Source organism: Pseudophryne corroboree, chromosome 5 (assembly GCF_028390025.1).
Source record: "Pseudophryne corroboree isolate aPseCor3 chromosome 5, aPseCor3.hap2, whole genome shotgun sequence".
Taxonomy (NCBI): Eukaryota; Metazoa; Chordata; class Amphibia; order Anura; family Myobatrachidae; genus Pseudophryne; species Pseudophryne corroboree.
The window spans coordinates 667,229,889-667,251,576 of NC_086448.1; positions in this window are offsets into that span (position 1 = coordinate 667,229,889).

A 21,688-nucleotide genomic window follows, 5' to 3' on the forward strand; every position below is an offset into this window, starting at 1 on the left:
ATACCTTTCCGCCCTTTGCTGATAGATAAAGTCTGCGAAAACTCTGGTAGGCTGCGGGTATGAGAAGGAACCGGACGAGCTCCCAATTGATAATGCTGATATTATCTTAGACCACAATGCTATACCTCTAAATAGACTGAATACACGTGTTACGCACTTTGTACGCTATTTGCGTACAGAGTCCCGCACGTGGTACGTACTTGGCGTACACACGCCGCGCTGAGTGTACAGAGTACGCTCAGCGTGCGCACACACAATGGATAACATTTAAACCTTGTTAATGATACAATGTAATGATATGCTTATACTTTAAACCCTTAACAGTAAAGTACAGCAATGATGTTATACCTTTAAACCTTAAGTAGCACTGGCGGTGCAAAGTACCCGCAGTACGTACACCTTATCAATGCTTATACACCTTATACAGATTAATACACTATAAAGCATATGCAGGAAAGTGAAAACACAACACTGATTTGTAGTTGCAACCACAGGGTTCTAAGGCCTCAGTGGATTAATTCCAAAAGGTAAAACAATACAAATCATACACTACAGGCTAACAAGTAAATCTAAACAGAATAATGGCTACAGAGAATGTACATACGTGAGAATGTTTGCAAGCGCAACCCGGTCCGGTCCTCCGCCATCTGATAGATAGCGTTGTGAGCCATCTGTCTGGCTAAGCCTGCTGTAGGCTCTCTTTATTCACTTCATCCAAAACATAACACAATGGATACTGTAATCTCTTTGTCCATTGGACACAGGGATGGTCATTTACATTACAGGAGAGGCCATAGGTGGATTTGAATAAGTGGGCGATGTCTTTCCCCAACTGCTCTTGTGCGTGGTCTCCTCTGGATTTCCCCCGCACAGATAATATACAGTAAACACAGTTTAAACCTATATTCTACTTTTGCACATAACTATACGCAGGAACAAGCGATCTTTCTCAAACCAACACCAGAATGTTTCCCTTAAAATACCCTACAGCTGGATACCAAACACCACCTTGTAACCTTGTGCTGTCCCCTCCTATCCTGTAAAGGTGAATCCCTTTGTTCTGTTATCATTTTAAACAGCTATTTCTTTCTGATGTGGTGCAGGGAGGCTATGTGTACTTTGTGCACTATTTGGATTAAATATGTAATGTTTTGATAGCCCTCCATGCGCACACAAACCCTACCGTAAATACGCATACCAAGCGCTAAGGCACATGACCGCGGGGAGCGACCTTACGCAAATTGCGGATATGTGCACACACAGCAGAATGAGTGCGCACGCAGGGGCCATGTGTGTGTGGTTTGTACTTGGTGTGTGTGCTTCAATATTTTTCGACTTTGACAGCTTACTTTTGCTTACATTTAAGCATGTTCTTTGTATGCACTTAAAGCTGTCTTTATCCCCGTTTTAGAAACCTGTACCTCCACTGCCATGTGTTACTAACAGGCATGCACCGGAAGGTATTTAAAAAAAATATGTTTTATTTATGGGGATAAAAACAAGGAAGGATGCCAAAAAAAGAAAAAGAGAAAATAGGGACAGCACTAGGTTTCATAAAATACAACCATCACAATAGGAGATGATGGAATCCCGGGACTTACTCCTTAGTGTGTATACAGGTGTCTCCAATGATTATCCACCCAGTCTGTCACCGTTTAGTCACCAATTTCTGATGTGTTTTGATGCTCTAGGCATCTTTCAAGGATAGGTGACATTCTAAAGACTCGGGTATTAATACCTGGTCACCGGAAGTGACCGATTCTGTAATTTCAAAAAAGCTCAGTTTTTAAGTTCTTAATTAACAGTTTGTATAGAGTGTAAGTTAGACTGCTAAACCGCCACATTATGGTACTTAAATTATGTCTCCTAACATGTTTAAATGCCTTACAAAGCACATGTTCCTCCGGCACCGGAAGTCACGTGTTCCGGCTTTTTTGTGCATTTGTACATGCTAATGCACTCATATGAAGTTATTTAAAAGGTCATGTGCTCTTAACATGTGACTGGATTCCAAATATAGATTATTAAAAGGGTACATCATAGACCAAATGACCGGAAGTATCTCAGTCGCATTATTGGTACACCTTTATCTTAATAAATTACATTAAATAATATTATTACAAAATGTAAAAGAGATAAACAGATGTTAGGAACAAAATGGGTGGGATACCAACGATAAGGATGTCCAGAAACCCCTAAAACTATTGTACCTCCTGTTCAAGGAAGAAGGAAAAAAAATGTACAGATCCTGACCCGAAAGTAAAATCGGGATTATACCCCAAGAGTAAGGTACGATTCTAGACAACACCCATATCTGAACTCTCAAAGGGATTTTAGACCATCTTATAAACTGAAGTTTAATCATAGAACTCTTGATAAGGTTGAAGGGGACTGGGAATATGTTGAAAGAGCTAGAAATACAAGATCCAGCTATGTTAATCAACAGAGAGATAGGAACACCAACTGGAGAAATTGGGAAAATGATAGTAGAGAATCCAATAATTATAGCCTTTAGTGAGAATTGATGGGGATAATTTTTATGGAGAAGAGGACAGGAAAACACTTACTGTTAGAGGTGAATAAGAAGAAAAAGATAGAAAAGAGATGCAAATGAGTTAAGAGAGGTGGAGGAAAATTAAAATTAAAACAAAGGGGGCGTGGCCTGGACGCCGATCAGAGTGGCTGCACAAACAGGGAGCTCTCTACTCCCTGAGGAAATTATACCTCTCCTTCCCTCCCCAGACCACTTTTCCAACCCACCAACCTGTCTACTATCCCTCCGGGACCCCCTCACACCGGTGGACCTGTGCTGCGGAGTCGGGAAGCCGGTATACTGGCTTCTGCGGACTGCAGCCTACGCACCCACCCGAAGCCGGGGCCTCGATTTCCGGCGACATCCGTCGCGGAGGGCGGCCGCCCTTGGAGCCCCTGGAGTGCCCCCACGGGATCCCCATCCCTGTTTTAAACACCCGGACCTCCCTTACCTGGCACCCGGGATCGACGGTGCTGCGGGAAGAGGAGGAATCCGGGCGGACGCGACTGCGAGAGGCGCGGGGCCCTGACGGCGGCGGCCATCTTGGACCCCGGGACCCGGACGGAGAAACGGAGGACCTGCGGCCTGGAGAGCCCGTCTGTGCTGAGGTGAGCCGCTTTCACCGGCCCTTGCTCCCCGCTGCATTCCCTCATCCTGCACCATACCCCACAGCACCCGCAGACGGCCGACGGCCAAGCCACGCTCGAGGGGTTGGGCGCAGCTCCGTCCCCCCCCTCCTGCGACCTTAAACACACTAAGGCTGAGGGGATCTCCTCCACTCCTGCTGCTCACCTGGAAGCCCACACACGATCTTCCTGCGACCCGCTCCAGCGGCGGCCCCCTGGTGAATCTCCGGCGGTGCTGCGGGAAGAGGAGGAATCCGGGCGGACGCGGCTGCGGGAGGCACGGGGCCCTGACGGCGGCGGCCATCTTGGACCTGGGGACCCGGACGGAGAAGCGGAGGACCTGCGGCCTGGAGAGCCCGTCTGTGCAGAGGTGAGCCGCTTTCACCGGCCCTTGTTCCCCGCTGCACTCCCTCATCCTGCACCATACCCCACAGCACCCGCAGACGGCCGACGGCCCAGCCACGCTCGAGGGGTTGGGCGCAGTTCCGTCCCCCCCCTCCTGCGACCTTAAACACACTAAGGCTCACCTGGAACCCCACACACGTTCTTCCTGCAACCCGCTCCAGCGGCGGCCCCCTGGTGAATCTCCGGGACCGCGGTCCCTCCTGCCTCCATCCACCTAAACCCCACCGAGGCCTCCGCAGAAACCCGCCTGGGAGCCGCTTATACATCAGCCCGCGGTCCTCTCCCCCACGCGGGGCTGCCCCGATTGCCGGCTGGTCCGTGCCCGGGACACGTCCCTGTGGTCCCCGAGCGGTGGAGATAGTCTCCGGGAACCCCTCTCCTGTGACCTCGGATTCTCACCCTCCAGTCCGGGCCAGGGTGCCCTCCCTCTCCTCCTGCGGGCCTCCCTGGGCGGACCCCATCTGCCGGGCTCGGCTGATGTCCACACCGTAATGTCCCCTTAAAGCCCCCGAGTCACCTTCCCTGGCCCTGAGTCTCACAGCTGGAGCGCCACCCCCATTCCCCACCCTGCATTCCACCTACTCCCCTACGCCCCCAAAATGACCAGGGGTAACAAAAAATCTCAGGGGTCCGATCTCACATCATTTCTGACCAAAAAAGGCACCCCAGCCACGAACAGGCCCAACAATCCCGGCCCCTCTCGGGGTCCCTCCGAATCGGAGGCCGAAGATGACGATCTCACGCCCCTCACCCGCAAGGACTTCCTCTCCCTCCTTAAGGAGATGCGGGACATTAAGTCCTCAGTCCAAGCTCTACACTCCCTGAAATCTGATATAGCCGACATCGGCTCCAGAACGGACCAACTCGAAAGAAGAGTCGAAGAGGTGGTAACGTTCCAACAAACAGCAGAGACCGAGCTACATCAACTCCGTCAGGATGTTGCCCACCTCCGGGAGGAGAACGAAGACCAAGACAATAGAGCAAGGAGAAATAATATGAGGATTCGGGGTATCCCTGAGGAGGTCGAGGCGTCTCATCTTGAACTCTACCTTAAACGACTTTTCGCACACCTGTCGCCCGATACCCCTGAGGAACATCTCCTCCTGGACCGAGCACACCGGGCCTTGCGACCGCGCTCCCAGGACTCTTCTCAACCCAGAGATGTCATTCTCCGAATGCACTATTTCACCGTGAAGGAGGCCGTTATGAGGGAGGCCCAACGGCTGGGATCTGTGACTTTCCAAAACACCCCACTCCAGATTTTTCAAGATTTATCCCCGCTAACCTTAGCTAAACGCAGGGACTTCAAACCCATCACTTCTCTGCTCTCCCGTCACAACGTGAAGTACCGCTGGGGTTTTCCTTTCCGGATCCTAGTGTGGCACCAAGGGAAGCTCCTCACAGCTAGAGACCAATCTGAGGCCCAAACGCTCCTCTCTAAACTGGGCATCCCCGCTCCTGACCAAGATGTCCATTCTCCATGCCTACCACCACGGACACAGCGGGATTCGCTTCGGTCTCCTCGTTCTGAGTGGTTCACGGTGCCGTCCTCCGGGGCCCCCCAGGCTCCACCTCCAGTGCCTTGAGAACTCTCACCTCACTACCCTACAGCACCCCACATTGAATTGGGACGATCACCTCTGGTCGTACCCCCCTTACCTGAAGCGCTACATTACCTTGGGTTCTTCGTGACGATACTTCCTGATCCCTTGGTTGCTTCACAATAGCATTGTTGTTATCCTCTATTGAAATGTTACGTTGTTTGGAAGTTTAAATGTCTAACTGCTTACATACTCAAAAGTTACTCTCCTGATATGTCTCCATGCAGATACTTGACCCACTCTCTCCCCTCCTCCCCCCCTCCTATTCTCCGCCCCTTGGGGCGGGCGCTCCAGCTATCCTCTCTACCTGCCTTCTCTCCAGCTCTCTCCCTCAGGTACCCCCAGGGGAGGCTTGCCTCCTATCTTTTCCCGAGCGGCTCGTGACTCGCGGTCGGGGCCCCATGCCGCGCCCCCACAGGGCCCCGGGCCCTACCGCTGACCTAGGTGTTCCCCCAACGCCTAGTATGCCCTCCCCTTGTCAGCTTAACCGGTCCTGGCCTCCTCCGCCAGACGACCAACCACCCCCCCACCCCTTCCGGTCCTCTTTCCCTTCCACCCCTCCTCTGACCACACTCTTTCTCACTTCATATATCTTCGATCTGTCTCCCCCTTCTCCACCTCCAACCACTCCCGCCCTTTCAAACCTGCCTACCTCACTGCTGCCTGCCCATGTGTCTCCGGGTACTTTCTCATAATGTGAAGGGCTTGAACAGCCCTCAAAAGAGAGGCAAGCTCTTTGCTTCCCTTAAACACCATAGAGGCGATCTGATTTTCCTACAGGAAACTCACTTCGTGCACGAATCTCACCCTACCCTGCAATGTAAACCATTCCCCGTTTCCTTTCATGCCTGCGATCACCTAGCCAAAAAACGTGGAGTAGCAATCTTAATTGCCCGCCACCTGTCTTTTGAACTCCTAGACTCTCATGCTGACAAAGACGGCCGATTCCTTGTCCTAGTGGGTAAACTCAACAATAATATATGCACTCTGGTTAACGTTTACGCCCCTAACCAGCGACAGGAACGGTTCTTTACAAGGCTAGATAACCTCCTCACTCGAGTCCGACAGGGTGACCTTATACTTGCAGGTGACTTCAACTCCGTTCTCAATCTACAGCTAGACCGCTCTACATCTTCCCCTACTCCTTCCCCGTCGGACTCCCTTCGCTCTAAATCCCTCCTCCGACTCATGCGTTCCCAACTCCTCTACGACTCTTGGAGGATAAAAGACCCCTCTGCCCGCGACTATACCTTCTACTCTGCCCCTCATAACTCCTACTCCCGCATTGATATGGTCCTGCTCAGTCATGATCTTGCTATTAACCTCCGTGATGCCCATATCCACCCACTAATCTGGTCCGACCACGCCCCCATCTCCTGCGACCTGGCAGGCTTTGCTTCCCGTCCTCGCCCTATGACATGGCGCCTCAACGACTCCCTCCTACACAACCCTGAGACAAAGTCCCATCTTCAAGACAAAATCTCTGATTATTTCACCTTAAATGACTCCCCTGACATTTCTAGACCCACCCTCTGGTTAGCGCACAAGGCTGTCCTTCGAAGACACCTTATCAGCCTAGCCTCAAAAGCTAAAAAGCAATCCCTTTCCCAATACAACAGGCTCTCCATTAAACTCCATGCACTTGAGACCCAACATAAGGCGTCGCCCGACCAGGCGGTCTTGTCCGAACTTCGCACCATTAAAGCGGAACTCGATCTTCTTCTTACCACACGGGTGGCCAAGCGTCTTAAGTGGCTTCGCCAGTCTTTTTATGAGAAGGGTGACAAGGCGGACAAGATCCTGGCGGCCCGACTCCGCTCCACAAGAGCCAAAACCAACATTGTCACTATCAGAAACTCTCTCAACCAAATCATTCAGGATCCCACAGCCATTAGAGCCGCCTTCCAATCCTACTACACCGACCTATACAACCTCCCGCCCCCTCCACCAGGCTCTTCCCCCCAACCTCGATCCGACCTTATCTCCCACTTTCTCTCTGCTTCTAAACTACCCAGACTACCCCCGGACGCCTTGGACCTTCTCAACGGTGAGATTACGGTGGAAGAAATCACCCAGACTATACTCATGCAAAAAATAGGCAAATCTCCGGGCCCAGATGGGTTCACCGCTCTCTACTACAAGAAATTCTCTGCCCTTCTCTCCCCCCACCTACACTCTCTCTTCAATGGGATTGTCCAAGGCGACCCTTTCCCCCCTGAGATGCTAGAGGCCAGAATTGTGGTGATCCCCAAGGAAGGCAAGGACCCCCTTAATTGCGCAAGCTATCGCCCCATATCTCTCCTGAACCTAGACCTGAAAATCTTTGCTAAGATCCTGGCCAACCGTCTTAACCCACACCTCCCTTCCCTTGTCCACTACGATCAAGTAGGCTTTATCCCGGGCCGCCAGGCAAGAGACAACACCAGACGTGCCATTGACCTTATACATATCTCTAACTCCAGGAGATGCCCCACTATCATGCTTTCCTTAGATGCCGAAAAAGCATTTGACCGGATCTCCTGGGACTTCTTGAAACCCACCTTGGAGGCCTATGGCCTGTCCGGTGGCTTCCTCACTAGCATCCTAGCATTATATTCCACCCCCTCTGCCACCGTCCTTATCAATGGTACCCCATCCGCCCCGCTTAGCATTTCCAATGGCACACGTCAGGGCTGCCCCCTCTCCCCCCTAATATTTGCCCTTATTATAGAACCCCTTGCCTCACAAATTAGAGCACATCCGGATATACACGGAATAAAGGTAGGCCCCACAGATCCCAAAATCTCCCTCTTTGCAGATGACATCCTACTCTCCCTCACCCAGCCCCTTATTTCACTCCCAAACCTATTTTCGGTCCTACAAGCCTATAGCCTTATTTCAGGCTACAAGATTAACTACTCCAAATCTGAGGCCATGATGCTACATATCCCCCAACACCAGGCTGAGTCCCTTCGCAACAATTTTAAATTCAAATGGCACCCCACAAAGATAAAATACCTAGGGATATACCTAACCCCGCGCTACGACTCCCTCTTCCGGGAAAACTTCCCACCCCTTCTTACCAACACATTAGCCGACCTGACTTCTTGGAACAGTCTCTTCATCTCGTGGCTGGGCAGGATCATAGCAGTTAAAATGACCATAATCCCCAAATGGCTCTACCTTTTCCAGACTCTCCCTGTGGCGGTCCCGGACCCCTTCCTCCGCAATATCCAACGAGCCCTTATACGCTTTATTTGGAACCACAGACCTCCCCGCATTGCTGCCAACACTCTGAAAAGAGCAACCTCCATGGGAGGCAGAGGACTTCCCGATGTCAAATTATACTACCTCGCCTCCCACTTATCCCACATTGTCACTTCCTACGCTCCTCCAGGATCGGTCCCTGGTTGGACATCGAAGCAGCCTTCATTGGCATCCCAGATCTGACCCCCCTATGGGGACTCCCCTCCGCCTCTCGACCCCCAACCTCTAAACTTCTTCCCACCATCAAATTCAACCTCAAAACCTGGGACACCCTCTCTCTGAAGTGGGGTCTCACCACTACACCCTCACCCTTAACCCCCATCTGGCAGAATCCCACGTTTCCCTCCGGACTCTCGGCTACGAGATCCCGGACGTGGATAACCCTAGGCCTTAAATTCCCAATTGACTTTGCCGACCGAGGCCAATGGCTGTCCCTCCCGGACCTCCAGCAGAAAGTCCCCTCACAACCTCTCAATCCCTTTCAATTCTTACAAATACGCCACTTTTTAACTTCCCTCCCTCCCACTGCCTTACTCCGTGCCCTTACTCCCTTTGAATCCCTATGTGTCAACTCTCATTCCTCCAAAGGCATAATCTCCCAATTTTACTCTCTCCTACTGGATTTTTCCCTGCCCCTATCTCGGCCCCATGAAGTTGCGTGGGAACGGGACCTCGGGCCCCCACCTGAAACTCAGGATTGGGAGGACATGAGACTAGGGATTGCTAAAAGCTCTATTGCCACTGCCTTTAAGGAAACGGCCTACAAAGTTTATTACCGCTGGTACTATACCCCCGACCGTCTTAACAAAATTTTCCCGTCCTCCTCTTCAGCCTGCTGGAGAAACTGTGGGGATAGAGGTACTATGCTCCACATATGGTGGACCTGTCCGGCTATCGTCCCCTTCTGGGATCTGGTCCACTCCCTCCTCAACTCACTTCTAGAACCCCCTGTATTGAAGGACCCTTGGGTCTCCTTACTGTGTCTTCCCCCCCCACACCTTAACAAATTCTCCCAAAAGCTAACCTCACACATTCTGGCCGCAGCTAAATCACTGATCGCCCTCAACTGGAAGAACCCCTTACCACCCTCCCTACTATCCCTCAAAGCTAAAATCTGGCACATCGCCTCGATGGAAAGGATAACCTATTACCTCCACGACCGGGGCCACGTCTTCGAGCAGGTCTGGGCTCCTTGGCTCACCGCTGAACGTGGTTAGCCGACTCCCTCCACCCGCTCCCGCCCCTCCCGCAGACCCATGGGCACCCACTCCCTTCTCCCCCTGATATCTCTCCTCATCCCATCTCTTAACCTCCTCAATTATCTCTTCCCCCTATTACCCTCTCTGTCTTCGTCTCTCCTCCGTCCCCCCATCCCCCTGTTACGATCTTGCTGCTCTTAAAACTTATATTATGTACGGTTACAAATGTGGTTATTCCCCCCCCCTGTTTCTCTTCCCCCCCCCCCCCCCCGATCCCCATGTTTGAACTTGACTGTTTTTCCCACACCAACTAACCCTGTTACTCATTTGAAAATTGTGGTCCATTTTGGACACTGGCTATGTTGGCCATCTGTCCCTTGTATTCCTAGAATGCCCTCTTTGTGTATCTGACCACGTATAAATAAAGAATTTCAAAAAAAAAAAAAAAATTAAAACAAAGAAAAAGCTTTAAAAAGTTGAGTGTAGAGAAGAATATTCCAACACCAAATGAAGGCACCAAAATCTTTAATCTAAGTTCACACATTTTAAGTGAGTCAGAAATTTCAGTATTGTCAAAAGGTTTGAAATATGCCATCATCTAATAAGGTTAACCACTTTGATTTGTACAGAGATGTACAAAAGTACATACTGTACATAAATTATCCTTAAAGAAATTTTTTGCTAATAAAAAAGGAGAAAAAGAAACAACAGAAAGGGGAAAATTCCGCAGGAAGTCTACATTTAACCCCACACATGCAGGAGGCTGTTTTGTGGAATCTTTCCACAAAAGTGTAATTAGCGAAATAGAGAAACTTAGGATCATCCACTTCAGTCAGAAATGTAATCTTACATGTAAAGAAAAAGCTGCACTAAAGGGTTTACAAGAAAATTCTGAAATCATAAACAAGCCAGCTGATAAGGGGTTGGCGGTATTGTAGTCCTAGATAAGGACAAATATATAGCGGAAGGAATGAAACAACTTACCGGAGATAAAACATATGTTAAACTTAAAAGTGATCCATCAATTAAAATTTAACAAAATTTAAAGAATATGGTGGAGAAATATGTTGAGGGGGGGGAACAATTGACAAAGACACAGTTGATGCTTTGATTAATCAATAATATACAGTCCCTGTATTGTAGCTGTATCCATGTTGCCCAAGGTAAACAAGGATGCAGTTAATCCACCTGGGTGCCCTATTGTGGCGGGTACCAATTCTATAACTGCAAACTTATCAGCCTTAATAGATCATTATGGTCACAATATGGTGACAATATGGTCACATTCAATATCAGTTTTCATAAGCAGTCCTATAGGCACCTGCTTTCCAGTACTTTCCTGTGCTTCTGGACATCCTTGACTGTGAAAGGGACCACTGGGGAACACGCCTGACGGAGCCACATGCAGGGTATTGTTCCCGGGAAATACCTTGCATTCATAACACCTGCGGCTCCGATTATCATCTTGGTAGGACTCTGTTTCCCATGATGGGTTCTGTTTTTGTCTCACTTTTAATCATTGTGTAGTATTAAATTTATATTTTATTCACATCAAGCCGGTACATTACATTTTATTGAGAAAATAGAAGTTCCTGCAAAAAGTGTAGCATTGGATTAGCGCCAAAGTGGGAGGAGTCACTTTTCCGTTTTCAGTCCTATATACTGTATGTTCAACTAGGACTCTGAACTTCAGCAAAGCCAACTTTGACATGATGAGAGAAGCTTTAAGGGACACTGAATGGGAAATTTTGATTCAAGAAAAAAACACTATGGAGAAATGGGAAGCATTAAAATCACTGCTCGATGAGATTACTCATAAAATTATTCCCATGGGAAGCAAAACAAAGGACTGAAAACTCCAAACCAATGTGGCTTAACAAAAATATTAAGGAATTAATCGGCAGAAAAAGGCGAGCATTCAGAAAATACAAGTCAGACGAGATGGTGGAGTCATTCCAGTACTATAAGGTTTGCAACAAAATATGCAAAAAAGAAATAATAACAGCTAAAGTAGAAACTGAAAAGCTAGTAGCAATGGAAAGTACATCAAAACCCCAAAATTTTTTTTAAATATATCAACAGGAAAAGCTTAAAGAAGGAGAGTACAGGCCCTTTAAAGGACAAACTTGGAGGCTTAATAAAAAATGATAACAACATAGCGGATACATTAAACGTGTTTTTTTCATCTGTATTTACAATGGAGGACCAGATGCATGAACTAACACCCAACCCCAATAAGGACCTTGATCAGGGTAAGGCGGTGGATGTAATCATTTTAGACTTTATATATACGCCAGTCTTTGGGAACCATGCCTGATGTAAGTGAATCATTGAAGATTAAAAATAGAGGTCTTGCTAATTCAGAGTGTAGCTCTATGAGAACCCTAGGATGAATACCGTCTGGACCAGGTTACTTATTAATCTTAATTTTTTTTCAATCGGTCACAGACTTCCTCCTCATTTAAATAAGCACTAAGCAGTGGGACATTATCCTTATTGGGGTTGGGTGTTAGTTCATGCATCTGGTCCTCTATTGTTTAATGTATCCGCTATGTTGTTATCATTTTTTATTAAGCCTCCAAGTTTGTCCTTTAAAGGGCCTATACTCGCCTGGCGTATAGTGGAAGTAGTCCCAATTTTCAAAAAGGGTAGTAAAGCTGAACCAAGCTTAAATAATTAAATGCTATATCCTTGGATATTTTTTTCCACTAGATAAATTCCTAGCGGAAAAAAATATTCAAGGATACCACATTTAATTAATATTAAAAAAATATAATACAGGTTGAACTCTATGGACATTTGTCTTTTTTCAACCTCAACAACTATGTAATTTAGAAATTATAGACAAGTTAGTCTTACATCTATAGTGGGAAAAGTTCTAGAGGGATGGTTTACAGAAGATCCATGAAGCCAAAAAGATTATTATTAGGAACCAACACGGATTTGTGAGGGATAGATCATGTCAAACAAACTTACTATGCTTTTATGAAACAGTTAGTGCGAACCTTGATCAGGGTAAGGCGTGGATGTAATCATTTTAGACTTTGCTAAAGCTTTCGACACAGTGCCACACATGAGACGTATCTATAAGTTACATGAACTAGGGCTAGGGAGCAGAATATGCACTTGGGTTAGTAGCTGGTTAGATAATAGGAAGCAGAGTGTTGTGGTAAATGGAACTTTTTCAAATTGGAATGAAGTACTAAGTAGTGTGCACAAGGGTCTGTACTCAGACCACTATTGCTCAATATTTTCATTAATGATTTAGCAGAAGGTCTAGAGAGCATGGTGTCAATTTTTGTAGACGATACTAAACTATGTAAGGCTATAAATTCGGAGGGAGAGTCTCTCCAGAATGATTTATTTAAACTGGAATCATGGGCAGCAAAATGGAGAATGAGTTTCAATATAGACAAGTGTAAGGTAATGCACCTTGGTAGCAAGAACAAAAATAACACCTACATACTAAATGGGGAGATTTTAAGAGACTACTTACTGGAAAAAGATTTAGGTGTTCACATAGATAACAAACTTTGCAGCAGCACCCAATGTAGGATAGCAGCAAAAAATACAAACAAGGTACTGGCATGCATAAAGAGGGGTATTGATGCAAGGGATGAGAGTATTATACTCCCACTATATAAACCCCTTGTTAGGCTTTGGAATACTGCGCACAATTTTGGGCACCCCACTATAAAAAAGGATATCCTGGAACTAGAAATGGGTCAGAGGCAGGTGACCAAACTCATTATGGGGATGGAGATGCTGGAATAGCAGGAAAGACTTGCAAGGCTTGACATGATCACACTAGAAAAGAGGAGATTAAGAGGGGACATGATCAACATTTTTAAATATTTAAGGGGACAATACACAGAGTTTTCGGGGGATCTGTTTTTGTTAAGACCAGCACAGAAAACATGTGGACACCCACTTAAGTAAGAGAGAGGAGATTTTGCACACAGAGGTGGAAAGGTTTTTTCACAGTTAGGACAATACAAGTTTGGAATTCCCTGCCTAAAAGAGTAGTAATGGCAGACTCGGTCAATACTTTTAAGAATGGGCTGAATAAATTCCTAATGAATAAGGATATACAGAGTTATGGTGGATAGATCACGTATCATAGATAGAATAAAATGAGGACGACTTTATCAACAGATAAAATTACTCCTGAAAATAATACAGAATAGGAGAACAGAAATAGGTTGAACTCGACGGACGGATTGTCTTTTTTCAACCTCACAAACTATGTAACTGTAACTATTATTTATGGCCTCTTATCTGTACAGAAAAGTCCCATCTTAAAGACACCAAGGATGTATTAATGGGAACCAGATTTTTATCTGGTGACCGCGGATGTATCGTCACTTTATACCATTAAATCACATGAAGATGGTATAAATAGTATAAGGAAAACTCTAAGTAAGGAAAATCTGGATTCAAATCTGTCTGAATTTACTCTGGAGGGTATTTCATTTATTTTAAAAAACAACTTTTTTAATTTTAGTGGTTGTTTTTATACAAAGGACCTAGGAACAGTGATGGGCACCAATTTTGCGAACAGTTATGATAATTTGTTTATGTCCAGATGAGAGACCACCTCCATCTTGGTGGTGCATGACTGGAGCATGAACTTGGTGTGATGGTGGAGATGCAACGTTTATGTCCTGATTATATGGAAGGGCAGTAAAGATGCCCTGAACGATTTCTGTGAATATTTGAATACCAATTCTCTTAACATACGTCTGACCTCTCTATAAGTCAAATGTTTTAGATCTGAAGGTAAAAATTATAGATGGTAAATTGTCTACTAGTAACTACAGTAAACCAACTGATTCCAACACATATATAGACCTGTCTAGTAACCATCTCCCACAATGGCTTTTAAATATCCCCAAAGGCCAAATGCTATGCCTCAGAACAGGACAAATTTAAACAAGCATTAGAAATGGCTAAGAAATTTCAAAAAAGAGGATATTTAAGACAGGATTTGGAGTATACTATTTCTGTAGTAACTCAGCTATATAGAAAAGCACTTTTACAAACAGAAAATAAGAAAAATAGTAAGGAGGATTTTGGTTTATCATTTGTCACACAACATAAACAAATAGAAAGAATTTTTTTAAATAACTGGAAAATTCTGCTAAAGGATCCGGATTTAAAAGCTGTGCTGCCTATGAAACCGAAGTTTATTTATAAGAAGGCACATACCATCAGAGATTATGTTGTGTCAAGTGCTATTCACATGGATGGTACACACTTCTTACCTAGAAATAAAAGGTTTTTATAGATGTGGCGACTGCAAAATGTGCAAAGCATGTTCGAACGATACATCGAAGATAACTAATTTAGTAATAAATGGAAGAGAATAGAGTACAAACAATTTTCTCACTTGTAACACAGTATATGCCACGTATTTGATAGAATGCACATGTAATCTATCTTATATTGGGAAGACGAAACAAGCATTGAAAGTTAGATGGGTGGAGCACGTCAGAAACATCACGAAAGGAGTTGATACTCACCCTTTTTCTCTACATTTTAAAGAGAAACATCAAATGTCAACAAACAGTAGTATGAGATTTTGTGGTTTGGCAGTGACTAAAAGTAATTGGAGAACTAATGACAGGGGGAAGAGGTTAGCAAAAAATGAGATGAGGTTAATTCTTGATTTGAATACATTAAAACCAAGTGGCCTTAATTGTGATTTTTGAGTTTAAATGGTTTATATAATTGGTTATACATGTAAAGATGTGGAATCTCTGTTCTTGCTACTTATACATGTTTTTCATATTTTTAAAATTTATTTATTTTAACGTTTTTTATATATGCATATGGAATATAGTTAATTAATGTTCCTTAAATAGAGTTCAATTAGGGCTATAAAACAATCATGGGCTCTTTGTTATCATGTCTGCTGCAGCTCTATATTTTAGTTTATAGTATTTGTTCTTAATGGGTGTACCAAGATGGTGCCTGCTTCTATATATTTTTATTACTATACCATGCAAAATAGTCTGGGTTATAGGGAATATTTTATAATAGTCTATTTGCTTGATTGTATCATCATAGTGTATCTTTAGTAACGCTGTTTTGCATTATGAAGTACCCAATTTGCAATTGGGTGTACAAAGATGGCTTCTAACTGGAGAAATATTTTAATAACAGTGCGCTATTATGACGCCTGAAAAGACCTTATCATATGTGCATTAATAAATAGTTTTTAGTCCGTTACTGTGCTGCAATAATCCCCAATTTATTTACTTGGATGGCCCCGGACTGTATAATATAATTTAATGTAATTTATTAAGATAAAGGTGTACCAATATGGTGACCGAGATACTTCCGGTCATGTGGTCGATGATGTACCATTTTAATAATCTATATTTGGAATCCTGTCACATGTTAAGAGCTCATGACCTTTTAAATAACTTTATATGAGTGTATTAGCATGTACAAATGCACAAAAAGGCCGGAACACATGACTTCCGGTGCTGGAGGAAAGTGTGCTTTGTAAGGCATTTAAACATGTTAGGATACATAATTTAAGTACCATAATGTGGCGGTTTAGCAGTCTAACTTACACTCTATACACACTGTTAATTAAGAACTTAAAAATGGAGCATTTTTAGAAATGACAGAATCACTATTTTTTCTTTTTATTTTTTTGCCATCCTTTCTTTGATTTGATTTTCATTAAAAAAAAAAAATGTTAAATACCTTCCGGTGCATGCCTGTTACTAACATATGGCAGTGGAGGTACAGGTTTCTAAAACGAGGATAAAGACACCTTTACATGCATACAAAGAGCATGCTTACATGTAAGCAAAAGTAAGCATATATCTATACCGCAGATAACACGAGGTGTTATTGCAATTCCTGGCTTCAGGGACACAAGTCTATCATAGAAGTATGTGGTTGGGATTGCACTACATTCCATCTTTTTTAACATGGAGGAACTCCTTGATCTAAAGACTGTAATACACTATTGTACCTTTTTTGTTTTTATTTCTTTGACTTTGGGCGTTCTAAGTGGATTACGTATGAAGGACTCTTTGAACATTACTGATAAGTATATATGGAATTTTGGATTAGCACAATTGTTTTCCACCAACTCACGGTTGAAGTGATATCTTATATCAATGTGCTTAGACCGTCCATTATGCTTTGTACTACAAGAAAGATTGATTGCTCCCTTGTTATCACATTTTATGTTGATGATCTCACTGTGGTAAATAAGACATAATTCACATAAAGTCTTTTTTACCCAAAGTGCTTCTTTTGAAGTTTCTATGAGCGCCATATACTCTGCCTCTGTTGTAGAAAGAGCAACTGTGGGTTTTTTCCTACTTGCCCAGCTTTTGGCTGCACCTGCCAGTGCAAACAGGTATCCAGTTTAAGAACATCTGTTGTCCTCATCTGACCCCCAGTCGATGTCACAGAATACATTTAAGCTGGTATTTGTTGATCTTGTAAATCTCAGCTTTAGTGAACTTGTACCTTTTGAGGTACCTTAGTATTCTCTTTACAGCAATACAGTGTTGTCTCCCATGATTATTTGTGAACTGGCTTGCCCAACTCGTGTCACAATACTTGCATACATCAAACTACCAATAGCATTTTGATAAGGGATTTCTTGCATTTCCTCAATCTCCCCCTTGCTACTTGGTGACATGGCCTTGACCATCTTTGCACTTGTATCAATGGGAGTACTTACTGGTTTTGCATCTGTCATTCCGTATTTGGAAATTATTGCCTCAATGTATGTTTGTTGGTCAATTATAACAGTTCCATCTTGCAGATTTTGTAAAATTTTCATACCTAATAGATGATTTGCCGGGCCTAGAACTTTCAACTTGAATCTTTGTTTAAGCTGGTGCTTGATGTCAGTGATGTGATCTTCTTTACCTGCCAAAATTAAATCATCCACATAGACAGCTACGATGAACAACTTTTCTTTGATAGTTTTGTGGTATAGGCAGTGATCAGTCTCTGACCTAACAAAGTTTATTTCTAGTAACGCTGCATCCAACTTTACTTACCAGCAATGACCACTTTGCTTGAGGCCGTATAGTGTCTTCTTTAAGTGACAAACTTCCCCAGTTTGGAATATATCCATATAATAGTGTTCAGGCGGCTCCATGTAAATTTTCTCAACTAACTTTCCATTCAGGAATGCAGAATCAAAGTCTATGTGATTGTAGATCATGTAGTGTAGCAAAAGCAATCACTTAACTTAAGGTGCCATACCTTGCGACTGGTGAGTTGATGTCTCCGTAATCGATTCCATACTTCTTGGTGTATCCCTTGGCAACATGGCGGACTTTATAAAGAGCTACTGTCCCATCTGCGTTCAACTTTTTGCAGAAAACCCATTTGTTTTTAATTATTTTACAGTCACTTGGTCTATCAACCATAGTCCATGTACTGTTATCATTTAGTACTGAAAGTTCCGTATCAATCTCTGACTTCCACTCTGTCCAATCACTGCTTGACTTTGCTTCCTGTATGTTTTGAGGTTCAAGTATATCCAACGTGTGTGGTGTTAAAATGCGGTTAGCGTAGAAATACAAAGCGTACCTTAAGTGCGGTAATGCACACGCAAATACCTTAAAGAATCCCAATATTAAACCATATACATTTGGAATGTGGTCCAACGCACATACAGATTTAATACTTACAGAAAAAAGGTAAAATAACACAAGTACAGAAATACAGCAAAACAGCAAGTATTTGTCAAAGTCAGAAAAATGTTTCTATACACATTGCCATATTTGCACCTCACCCTGGTACGCGCTGCGCATGCGTGCGCTTTCCCGTGAAGGCGCATACCCGCTACTGTGTGCACTCGCTCGCACTCGGTATGCGTATTTACGGTAAAGAGTATGTAGTCGTAGCGTGCGACTCATTCGTTACACATTTTCATAATTAATGTAGTTTATAGATCATGATCCCTTTGATAGTTTCTGAAAGTTTGGTTAATATAGAATGTCCCTGAACGGAGGAATCCCTCTTTGTATTGTACGAAGGGTCTAACAGGAGTCATACAGCAGTGTTTGGTACCCATCGGAAGAGTATTTAATTAACAATATTCCGGTGTTGGTTTGGAGCGTATTAATCGCTCGTGCGGATAGTTATGGACATAAGAAGTTTATGTCCATTTCTATTATTTACTCATACTCAGGTATGCGGCGGGAAACCCAGTTTCCCACCCACCTGAGCTGTTGGAAATCGTCACAGCCCACCTGTATGAATCAACCTATGACCTTTTGTTATGATGCAGGGCCGAATTCCTTCGTCCAATGGACAATGGGATTGTAGGGACTATGAGATTGCATTGTGTGTGGGGCATAAATAGGCAGGCCGACCATATCCAACTTCACTCTCATCAACGGTTTTCTTGCTGATAATCGGGAGCTGGATATCGAGGCGCATGCGATCATACCCTTTGTGCGTAAGTTTCTCTCCGTGATCATTGTCTTACTGCGAGCCAATTTCTCTCATCTCTCTCCATATCTCTCTCTCTCTCTTCTCTTTTCTCTCACATCTCCCCTAGACTAGTATTGTATTGTATTAGATAGTATCATATTTTGGTTAGGAAGTATCTGTTATATTGTAGTGTATCATTTGTACTGTGATTCTCTTTTACAAGTATATTAGATATAATACAGTTAATAGGCTTTGGACCCTAAACCAGTATCTGTGTATTTCCTATAGTTTTAAGTGTTCACTTGAGCGTCGGTGACGCTCAAGCAGCTTTGTAGTTAGTCAGGTTACACAAGGTTGCACTTACACCCTGTATTCACATTAAGGTATTCTGTGTATTTCATTGATAAAAGGTTTAGACATAAAGGTATAGCGTTGTGAGCGTCTGCGCCGCTGGTGATCTCCTCGTGGTCTCGAGCGTCCGCTACGCCATAGCGAATCATTACTCTAGTCATAGCCAATAACGTGCTGTCCTGTGATCTCTGGGCCGTGAGCGAACGTGACGCTTGAGCGTCTCGCCTACGGCTGAGCGATCGTTACGCAACTAGCGTACCCTTACGGTACTTCTTAAGTAAACAGCGTACAGTGTTCTTAGACATCATAAAGGGTTGTTTATACGACAAAAGAATTTAGCATTGTCAATTGGGGACTCGTCCTGTCCTTCTCATATCTGCACTAGGTAGATCAGCAGACATTATCCCCCAGCAAAGGGTGGGAGGTTGTCTCGCAGTGCTGACGGGATAAGCGTCTGCTTCGCTTAGATAAAGAGTGCTGAAGGAATCCGGGAACCGGAAGTAAGAACAAAACGCTTGTGTCTTTTAAAACTGTTTATTTCTCTTCTGTCTTGCGTATACACGCACGCATACATATATATCTGCATTTCTTTTTCAATTTCGTATATCACTATCCCTGTTTGCCAATTTTTATAGTTGATAGAAAGTGCTAAAAGAGATTTGCTGTTATTTCATAGTAGAGGTAATAGTTAAAGTATAGACCAACACACGGCTTGTCTGGGAGATAAGGCAGTCAGTGTGGTGTGCGGTAGATGATCAGGGATCATCTACATTGATAAAAGTAGAAATTGTGTTACGGTGGATCTTTGTTTTGCGTACACGTGTCTCTAACAAAGACTAGCGTACGCAATCCAAAGGCAGACGCACGCAGCGTACATTACGCAACGTAGCGTCCGGTTACGCCCACGTAGCTCAAGTTGTGATAAGGCGATAAGTAACGCAAAGGCGATAAGTAACGCACAGCGGTAGATAACGCGACGCGGTAAATAACGCAAATCTATTTTTGGAAAATTTGAAATTTAGTTTAATAGATCCTGCTCCTAATTGGTAACACAGCTGGGCTAAAGAAAAAATTTCTGCGCAGAAATAGAAGTGGAAGCAAAAGTGTACATGTGTTGAGTGAGTGTGTTTTTTTTGTATACATAAGTTTATATAACTTAGAGGTTGAACCAAAAAGAAATCGGGTACTCGTAAAGGACATACGTGTAAGTGACATATACGGTGGCTAGGGAGGCATCCTTGGTTAAATAATATTTGAGCATTAGAGTATAGCAGATCACAAGGTAACAAGACCAGGAGGTCACAAGGTAACAAGACCAGGAGGTCATAAGGTACAAGAAGGTCCGCTATAAAGGTACAAGAAGCACAACCCCGGGGGTTGGTGCTAAAACCCATATAGGCCATTGGAAGCTCTGGCTGAAGGAATTCGCAGCCGCAATTTTCGATTCCATTAATCTCTCAGTACATAACAAGTAGTGCTTGTGTACTGAACGATTGTACCGCACGTCATTGTGTGCATTAGTAAACCTGACTAGTATCATTTTGCGTACAAAGGTCATAAACGCTAGTTGTACATTCTGACGTGATTTGTGTAATTTTTTTATTTTTAAAGGGAAGTTCGCTGGTCACTCAGGAACTATCTAACAACCCCACCTTTACTGGAAAGAGTAAGTGTCCTTCGGGTAACCCTCGTATGTTCCAGTAAACAGAAGGTTCCATAGGGGCCCTGTATCGAGTACGCCAGCACCATATCGGTGTGATCAGGTCGTATTGGTCGAGGTGGGCGAGTGAGTGGGGTACTCGGTAAACCGCCACCGCCGGCCTATTGTGAATAATTTGGTTTGCTGTAGGGGTTCGCTGAAGACCTTGATTTAAAGATCAGAGGAGTAGTAAGCAGCACCTGCAGATTATGGGGGCCAGTTGTTCCAGTAGGGGGCGATCAACCTCGGTTCGGGTTGATTCAGAGAACCGACCAGTCGGGTCGGCAAGGTACATCATGTGTGAGAAATATGGAAGTCACACAGAATCTTTATGTGATGAATGGGAGAGAATGACTGAACAAGACCGGGAGAAATTCCCAAGAATAGGTAGCTTCAGCCCAGAAGTGTTACAAAATTTAAGGAGGAGGATATGTCTCATAAAATCAACAAAGAGACGAATTCAGCATCATGATTATTTACAGTTATGGCACCAGGAAGGTGAGATACAGAGAGGTTTGGCTCTGGCGGCGGGGGCTGGCCCTAACAGAAAATTGATTGCCACAGCCCCGCCACCACCATACATAGCAGGAGAGAAGTTGATT